The sequence below is a fragment of the Tenrec ecaudatus genome, chromosome 3, assembly GCF_050624435.1.
Source record: "Tenrec ecaudatus isolate mTenEca1 chromosome 3, mTenEca1.hap1, whole genome shotgun sequence".
In the NCBI taxonomy this organism is placed as follows: domain Eukaryota; kingdom Metazoa; phylum Chordata; class Mammalia; order Afrosoricida; family Tenrecidae; genus Tenrec; species Tenrec ecaudatus.
Genome location: NC_134532.1, coordinates 219,810,584 through 219,820,201, shown reverse-complemented (window position 1 = coordinate 219,820,201; position 9,618 = coordinate 219,810,584). Strand labels below are relative to the sequence as shown.

The window sequence follows — 9,618 nt, the reverse complement described above, 5'->3', positions numbered from 1 at the left end:
CAGAAATCATAACTGGAGACATGACAGACCCGTCACGGTCCCCGGGGCTGTGGAACAGGAGCACACACACCAGCGGGGTGGGCGGGCAGGCGCACAGGCAGATTAGAGAGGCCTACTACAGGATGGGGCGGGGCGGGGCGGGGCGGGGCGCGGCTCCCACCACCCGCGGAGGCCTCAGCTCTGGGATGGCACACAGCTAGCTATCCTCAGCCAATCAGTAAGGACACACGTCACGGGAGCCCTGGTAGCGCACTGGGCTGCTAACAGCAAGGCCAGCAGTTCAAACCCTCCAGCCGCCCCATTGGAGAAAGATGAGGCTTGGGAAGGGCCTGATGGCAGCGGGTTCAGTGTTCCTTTCACAAGACAGAGCTGCCGCTGCAAACCCAGCCACATCCATGGCTGCTGATTCTGCATGAGCTCCTCGCAGCCATGCAGTGGGTCCTGAGATGACACGTTTAGGGCACCCCCACCTTTGGAGTGTCTGGTGGGTGTGGAAGTTCCATCCTGCCGTCCTCGGGAAGCCCAGTGCTGTATTGCCTCCAGCGCCCACCACCAGGGTTCCAATTCATATGGTTGACCCAGACCGGAAGCAGGCAGCCTCATCTCTCTCCTGAGAAGCGGCTGGTGGCTTTGAACTGCTGATACTCTGATTAGGAGCCACAGGGCAGGTTGATGCCCCAACCCAACTAAAAAAATAGAGAATTTACATGGAATTTAAGTTATGGGCAGGAAGCCAAATGGAGATGCTCAGGTGATGTTCAGAAGTATACCCCCCTTTCGTAGCACCAGGATGGACCTGTGGCTAGAGAAGAACATCGTGATGGTAGAGTGTCAGGTAAGAGATCAAACACAAAGGTCATGAGTCTGGCACCGCACTGAGGCTTGGGGGCGGGGGGGAGAGGGACGGACATTGTGACGTACAACCCTCATGTATATGTTGACTCCCAGAAAGTCAGTCGTGTGCACAGTCCTCTAGAGTTAAAGCACCGGAAACACTCACAGACATCCCGGCAAGATGCTGCAAGGTTCAGAAGCACAGGTATGTGTGGGTCCGGGTGGACTAGAGAAACAAATCCACAGACACGAATATGTGTATAAGAAAGAGCTTTCTAGGGAAGAGCAGTTGAACGTTGAGAAAACATCCAGCCCTGTCCAGATCGAGTCCCTAAGTCCAATATTAGCCCATATGTCCGATACCAAGCTATTAAGTCCTCTTCAGACTCATGAAACACATGCAATGATGCCGAATGCAGGAAGATCGCAAGCCAGTGGGTGGGCCGTCTTGTGGATCCAGTGGAGGTGTAAGTATTCAGTGCTGGCAGCTCCTCCAGCTCAGGGCACTAACATAGCTCCATAAGTCTTCTGCGCAGGAATGTCTCCCAGGGAGTGAGCATGTGTCCTGCCTCCAGAGAGCTATTTTTCTCCTTAGTGCTGTCTCCAAATGAGGTCATCAAGCTGAATCCTGATTGGCAGGCTGAACTCCACCCCTTAAGTCTCAAATTGACACTAGACACTGTAATGACCACGAGGTAAAAAAAACCACCAGCACCTCACTGGACAGGGTTGAACTGCCCCTGTGAGTTTTCAAGAGTGTAACTTTTCATAGGAGCTGAAAGACTCATCGACCTCCCACGGAGCTGCTGGTGGTTTATGAACTACCAACCTCACCTTGAGGTTAGCAGCCCAACTCATAAGCCCTATGCCAGCGGGCTCTTGTAGGGAGAAAACTAGGCACTTAAGAAGGTGGTGCTTCTGGGCAAGGCAGGGGCTGGAGGTGGGAGGTGAGGAAAGTTACAAAGCTGCAAAGCTGAGACACTTTGTTCACAGATTTCAGAGATGAGCTGCTGCCACAGCCAAATGAGCTGGCTGGTTACATCCTGAGGTTGCTACTTTCTGAGAGTTCATTAACAAAGCATTGCACCAGGGATTGATATTCTGCAATCAGCCTCTTTGATCTTCACAAGCTGAATCTCCTGGTTACTTATTGACAAAGAGCTAGCCTAATGGGCCCCAAATGGCTGAGAAGACAGGCTCAGGCACAGATTGTGAGGATGCCCTAGGCCCAGGCCCAGGCCCAGGCAGTGTTTCCTTCTGTTAGGCGGGATCAGGATGGGTCAGGCCGACCAGGTGGCACCAACCAACAACAGCAGTCAAAATAAAAGGTTCCCTAGTGGGTTGCTGGGTGCTCCAACACCGTGAGCAGTTAACCACCAGGGCAGAGGGGCAAACCCTCCAAGTCTCTCCTCTGAAGAGCGACAGCCTCAGAGGGCTGCCCCTCGGGACCATGGTGAATTGGGATTGGCTCGTCAGGGCGAGTTTGTAGTGGAAAACAGCAATGAGTGTTCCCCTGACTTGGGAGTCAGTATGCGGAACCAGCCCCAGGCACGTAATCTCTTGCTTTCAGAGTTTGGAGAGTTCTTCTTATCTGGGAGGCGTTGCTGAGCAAGACGTGTCTTTGGACTGCGCTGGGCAGGGTTTCACAATGGGCTGCGTTTTCACCAACAGTCTCAACCAGAAACCTGACTCCTGCCCTCCTTGTTTCATAAGCAGGTACACGTCCACAGAAAGGACAGCATTGGCTTTGCAGAGTAACCAGATTTTCTGGGCCCGACTGCAGTCCGGTCCGATGGCACTTTAATTTAGGCCTCGGGGTGGGTCACCCGTGTTTGGCTGTGGCGGCGTCTCAGCCTTGAAATCCACACACAAGACAGTGGCACGGCTGTGCACTAGGCTGCAGCGCGTCCAGGTGCCAACGGTGCTCATCTGTGCCACGTGGGGTTGTGGGGTGGTGGTCATGTAGGGTGCCCGTGAGGCAGCCTGGTGCACAACAGAATGAGACACTGGTGGTGCCACCCTCGCATGGGTCCTGTGCAGGAGCCAAGGGTGCTGCCACCGTGTCCACCCACCTCCTCAAGGGCCTGCCTCTCCTCCGTCCCCCACTTGACCCAGCACGATGTCCCGCTCCAGGGACTGGCCTCTCCTGACAGTGTGTCCAAAGTATGGGAGACCAAGGCTCACCTCCCTTGCCTCTCAGGAGCACTCTGTACTTATTCGGGGACAGATTGGTTTGTCCCCTTGGAAATCCATGGGACGTTCAATATTCACCCCAGCACCAGTGTCCACATACACCTCTCTCCAGCCTTCCTCACCCAGCGCCAAACTTTCCCATGCCTGTGAGGAGACTGAAAATGCCCTGGCTTGGGTCATGGGTTCCTAGTCTTCAGTGACCTTGTTGTTCATCAGATTTGCCGAACACATGGCGCCGTTTGATCTCTTGGCTGCTCTTTGTGCTCATTGACCCTGGACCCAGGTGGGATGAAGCCCTCAGCAGTTTCTACCTTTCCACATCTGTCGTGATGCTGTCCGTTTCATGGGTTCCTTGGAGTATTCGCTGGCCTCATGTGGGATGTCACATGTGGCTGTTACATCATTAGTTGTCCATATGAGAGGATTCAGAGTGAGGGATGGAGTCGAGTCTGTCAATCAGGTCGTGGCTTGATGACCTCATTTGGAGACACTAAGAAGATAAATAGCTCGCTGGAGGCGGGGCACATGCATGCTCCCTGAGAGACATTGGAGTTGACAAGAAACATGGAGAGAGACTGATGGAGCCAGAGCCCTGGAGCTGAGGAGCCACATGAAGACCCACGCCAACGCTGAGATGCTTCCACCGCCACTGCATCCACAAGACATTCCACCTACTGGCCTGTGATCCTCCTGCATTTGGCATCATTGCATGTGTTTCGTGAGTCTGCAGAGGACTTTATAGACTGCTAACAGACATATGGGCTAATGTCGGACTTATGGACTTGACCTGGACTGGGATATTTTCTGAATATTCCATTGCTTCTGTAGATAAAGCTCTTTCTTATACACATACACTTGCCCTCCACCGCCGAACTGCGGAGAATTCGGGCCTAGCTGCGAGTTTCTGTGTCCCAGGAGGTATTGTCTTAAATTTTTATGCTGACAACAGTATATTCTCAGGAAAACATCAGACTTCCTGGCCAGCTGTAGTGTGAACTGCACCGGGCTGTTTGGACTCGTGTACAAAGTCAACGGTCCAAAGACGGTCTTTGGACTGGAACCCAGTGCCTATCTGAGGTGCCCGTAAAAGGTCACAGAGTCACAGCCAGCTCAAGGGCATGGCAGTACAGCCACTGGCCAGAGAGCAACCGGAGCTTCGTGAAGACCAAACGGTTTCCTGGCGGGCCAAACTGACCAGCCTCAGGCAGCACCTGGTGAGGTTTCGCCATAGCACCTCAAAACCAAGAGCCAAACCAAACTCACAGCCTTCGGAGCGATGCTGGCTCACAACGCCCCTGCAGGACAGGGCGGGCAGAACTGCCCCTGGGCGCTTCCCAGACTGTCACTCTTTATTTGTTCCCCTTCTTCCTTAGTTTGGATTTAATACATAGATCATACCATAGTTCAATCATGTCAGGTAGAATTGTACAATTGCTACCACAATCAGTTTCCAAACCCTCTTTTGCTACGTGGACTCCTTGACGTCCTCTCTCTTTTACCACTGCTGTGCCCCTGTCTCTGAACCCCTCATTCTGCCTGCTGCGCCTAGAGGCTCGTCAATCCTGGGTTTCATACACGGAAAAACAGAAGAACGTGTCTCAGCTTCAAAGTGATCCCCACTGACAACACCTCTGAGGTACTCTAGTAATAGAATAAATAATGAAAGAAGCAATACAAAAATAGAGAAAATTTTGGAAGCCAGATGAGGCCCAGCCTGATCATGGTGTGTGTGCGTGTGTGTACATGACTACTGACAAAGTTTTAACTGTTCAAATCAGATTCGTGCCCTTGACCTTCTCTGCTGCTCTCTGCAGTGCATGTTTAGTGACCGCTTTCCTCCCATCCTGCAGCGACTAGCTTTGTATGCCAGTAGAAAGGCCTGTCTGGCTGGAGGCTTTGAACTGATGACCTTGCGATTAGCAGCCCAGTGTGTAGGCTCCCAAAGCCCTGGGTGAGTAGGGGATGTGTACAGCCTCCCCTCGGGGGGAAAATGCCCACTGGTTGACATTGACGTGTTCCCTCATTGGCACATGGTAGTGGCAAACAAGTCCCTGCCATTGAGTGGAAGCCAGCCCACAGCCACCCCATAGGACAGGGCAGAACTGCCCCTATAGGTTTCCGAATCTGTCACTCTTTATGGGACCTGAGAGCCCCATCTTTCCCCTGAGGAGTGGCTGGCGGCTTGGAACTCCACACCTCACCACCCAGCGTGTCTGCATGCACCACCAGTATGTAATTTTGCTAAAGCTCATGCCGGGATATTCTGAGGCCCAGCCTGAGTGTGTGATCTCCTGGGAGCTGTAGCTGAGGGCATGTAGGAGCAGGGGCACCTCTCCTGCCTCTCCCAGGTTTGATGTGTAGCACCCCCAAGGCCCCTGTCTGCATAACAACCCCCTAGCCCCCTCTCCCATTGCTGTGTTGGGGGGTAAGGAGGGGTGTTAGGTTGGGTTGGCTAGAGAAATCCAGAGACACCCATATATGTGTGAGGAAGAGTTTTATATCAAGAAGTAATTATAACATCGAGAAAAATAGCCCAGCCCAGTACAACTCGCGTCCATCAGTCCCCCTTCAGGCTCACGCAGCCACGTGCAGTGATGCAGAGTGCAGGAAGATCACCAGTCTTGAGGGTTGTCTCAGGCCTCAGCGCCTGTCAGCATCCACATGAGCTGCACCTGGCGTCCCAAGGGCAGCAGGGCGAGGGCGGCTGGCATGGGCTTGGCATCTCCATGGGCATGCTGCCACTGATGTGTGTCCCCTCCATCCCACGGGCACACCGTGTCTGGCTCACCATTCGTCATTTCCTACTCTTGGCTGCCACAGGTGGGGGCCACCCTTGGACACTGTGTTCAAACCAAGCGTTCCTCCCACACTGGCTGGCTGTCCTCCTCTCACGGGTCAAAGGACGTCGCTGAGTGACCAGCTCAGGTCCCCCCAGTGCCAGAGGCAGGCTGCTCTCGGCCACATCTCATTCTCCCTCAGCCTGTAGGTGAAAGGTCCGAACCGGGGTCTTGGCTGCAATGGGGCCCTCCTTGTAGGCAGCCCAAGAGGCTGCTGGGTTCTTCAGCTTGTGTGCAACCCCCACTTGGCATCCGTGCTGCCCTCACCAACATGCAACTCAGAAGGGATCTGGGGCAGGGTCTGTCCCACCTGGGTCTGACCGGATCCCCAGTGAAGGAACCCTCTCGCCACCTGCAGCAGCCATGGGCTGAGCAGCCACCAAACGTGGTCTGTGATGGGCTTTTCTGTCCTCCTCCTGGTGTGGGGCATCTCAGCCTCTGTGCCAGCAGCACAGGCCAATGGCCCCTCGTTGGCACAATCCTCTTGGTTTGCGTCTTCGTTCAGTTTCAGGTTGGTAGAAAAGTCTACAAGGGACATTTCCCAGCGGAGACAGAGTCTGACATAGAAATGGGGCAGGGGGTAGATAGAACTCACCCCTTAGCACTGAGCACAGGCCACAGGGAGGCTTCAGGGCCACCTCTCAGCACTGACCCCCTGCCCCTCGTGTTACGGGGGCAGAGAGGACACAAGTCGGGGTTCTGGTGGTTCATAATGCAGTGCTTGGACACTGGCTAGAGGCTGGTGGTTCAAACTCACAGTGATGGCCTGGCAGCATCCCCTGAAAGATCCCAGTGTGAAGACCTTGCAGCCCTGGGCAGCTGAGAATGGTGCCAGCCAGGAAGCCATGCCGGGTCTCATAGGAGAGGTGCAGACCTGTGGCCAGGGCTGGTGTCTCCCTGGGTAATGTGACTGGCAGAAGTGGGAGGGGCCAGGGGCACGCAGAGCCACAGGCATTCAGGGCAAAACATCCCTGTCCTCACTGAGCCGGGCACAGCTGTGTTGTGTCCACTCAGATGCACGGCCACCCGGCAGGACGGAGCTACATGGCGCCGGGGTTCCACGCTGCATGTCTTCACAGAAGTGCTAGACACCGTTCTCTCTCGGAGCAGCTGGGGGTGGCTTCAGAGCTGACCCTCCGGCCAGCAGACCCGCACCGGACACACTGGGCCATGTTCTAGGGAGAGAGAGACCCGAATGGAAATGTCATTGATACAGACTGGTCTGCTCCGTCCTTGGCGGGATGGCGGAAGGGGGTGTGGACAATTGGCAGGACGCTGAATAGTAGGGTGCAGCTGTGTGTGTGTCCACTGTTGGTAGGCCCAGGCCACTCGTACTGCAGCAGCAGTGGCAGCCTCACCCTCATGCCAGGTCTGAGCTGCTGTGGCAACCACGGCTTCCGACCATCTCCTGGCTCTCACCCCCACCTCCACTCTACCCGGCGTGAAGTCCTTCTCCAGGGACCAGTCTCTCCTGACAACCTGTCCAGAGTAGGTGAGTCTGAGCCCTGCCCCACTGGCCCCCGAGGAGCATCTGGCTGCGCCTCTTCAGGACAAATTGGTTTCTTATTCTGAGCAGGTGCTGTGGGTCACAGGTGGAGTGAGGGAACTGACCAGAGGAAGTCCAGTTGGTTGACTGCTAGAGGACCTGCCCGCTTCCCCGCCCTCCTCAGAAAGCTCCACTGGTGATTATTGATTTCAGAATGTACTCACATGTACCCGGAATCAGGACATTGTGATTAATCTTGCTATTCATTCATACGGTACCCTTTTATCAATTAATCCATTGATTTTGCTTTCTCGTCTGTCATGCGCTTGCTCACGCTGCTAACAAATGAACCAAGAAACTTTGTGGGTTTTTCTGGTCATCTCACTTGGGGCTGCAGCATAGGGAGATGCCTTGGTTTCCTTGCAGCCCAGCTAGCTAAATTAAGAACTCTTAAAATTTCAAGATATTATAGTGCCTGTCATTTATTTGAACCCACAACAGTGGGTACAGTGTGACATGTACATGGCTGTCTGTGGGTTTTGGGGGCCAGTGGGGTGGTGTTGGTACCAGTGCACACCAGCTGTGTCCGTTTATTCAGAGAGCCACTTTATCTGAAGTCTGAGCAGCCTGGGTTCCTCTAGGGCAGTGGTTCTCAACCTTCCTAATGCCATGACCCTTTTATACAGCTCCTCATATGGTGGTGACCCCCAACCATAAGATAAAAAAGTGGCCATCTAGCTCAGAAGCAACAAAGCCCACATGGAAGAACACACCAGCCTGTGCGATCACAAGGTGTCAAGGGATCAGGTATCAGACATCATCAGAACAAAAAAATCATATCATTGGGTGCACACCTCCATGATACGATCACTGAGGACAAACGGGTGCATAAGCAAATGTGGCGAAGAAAGCTGATGGTGCCTGGCTATCAAAAGAGTGTCTGGGGTCTTAAAGGCTTAAAGGTAAACAAGCAGCCATCTAGTTCATAAACAACAAAGCCCACATGGAAGAAGTACACCAGGCTGTGCGATCACGAGGTGTCGAAGGGATCAGCTATCAGGCATCATCAGAACAAAAAAATCTTACCATAGTGAATGAAGGGGGAAGTGCAGAGTGGAGACCCAAAGCCCATTTGTCGGCCACTGGAGATCCCCTTGCAGAGGGGTCTAGGGGAGGAGATGAGTCAGTCAGGGTGTGATGTAGCACGGATGAAGAATACAGCTTTCCTCTAATTCCTAATGCTCCCCCCTCCCCCCAACTATCATGATCCAAACTCTTCCTTGCAAGTCTGGATAGAGCAGAGGATGTACACTGGTGCTGGTAGGAGCTGGAGGCACAGGGAATCCAGGGCGGATGATACCTCCAGGACCAGGGGTGTGAGTGGCGATACTGGGAGGGTAGAAGGAGAGTGGATTGGAAAGAGGGAACCGATCACAAGGATCTACATGTGACCTCCTCCCTGGGGGACAGACAACAGAAAAGGGGGCGAAGGGAGACGTGGGACAGGGCAGGATGTGACAAAATAATAATTTATAAATCATCAAGGACTCATGAGGGAGGGGCGTGCGGGGAGGGAGGGGAAAAGAGGACCTGATGCAAAGGGCTTAAGTGGAGAGCAAATGCATTGAAAATGATGAGGGCAATGAATGTACTGATGTGCTTTACACAATTGATGTATGTATGGATTGTGATAAGAATTGTATGAGCCCATAATAAAACGTTTAAAAAACAAAAGAAGGACTGAAATGTGGACGCGGGGCTGCAATCAAAGAATCGCTTTTAGATTCTTGCAGTCCGGTTATAACCGAATAAAGACTCTTCTAAATTACCAAGACATTACAGTGGCTGTCCTTTATTCGAACCCGCAACAACGGAAGCCCCTCCCTAGGGGCTGGTCCCGGTCGTTAACAGGGCCATAGTATGGGAGACAGGCTGGCTTCTAAGGGGCATTCTGGGTGGACTCCCTCCGGCAGCGGGGCCTGGTCTCCGTCCCGGGCCCCCCCCCCCCCCCCCCCCCCCCCCCCGGCTCCACTTCCCGCAGCGCCCGCTGTCCGTCCCCAGGCCATCTCCCCGCAGGGCACGCCGCCCCGCGCACCGGCACCCGAGAGGCCGCGCAGCCAGCGCGCCCGCCCGCCCACGCACCCCGGCCGTCGCTGCGAGCCGCCAAGTCCAAAGGCACGGCTCGACGTTCCGCCGTCGCGGAGGCTCCCGCGCGTGACGTCAGAGCGCAGCGACTCCGGCGCGCCGGGTGGCGTCATCGCGCCGCGT

At 54.3% G+C, this 9,618-nt stretch overlaps 1 long non-coding RNA gene across 1 annotated transcript; it reads right to left on the bottom strand.

Moving 5' to 3' along the window:
- Nucleotides 1-5,517: 5,517 nt before the first annotated feature.
- On the bottom strand, nucleotides 5,518-9,558 carry LOC142443765 (uncharacterized). The gene is made up of 3 exons (XR_012783524.1): nucleotides 9,493-9,558; nucleotides 8,437-8,516; nucleotides 5,518-7,039 (listed from the first exon to the last, which is right to left on the bottom strand). It is a non-coding gene; the product is annotated as an uncharacterized LOC142443765 (long non-coding RNA).
- Nucleotides 9,559-9,618: the final 60 nt, after the last annotated feature.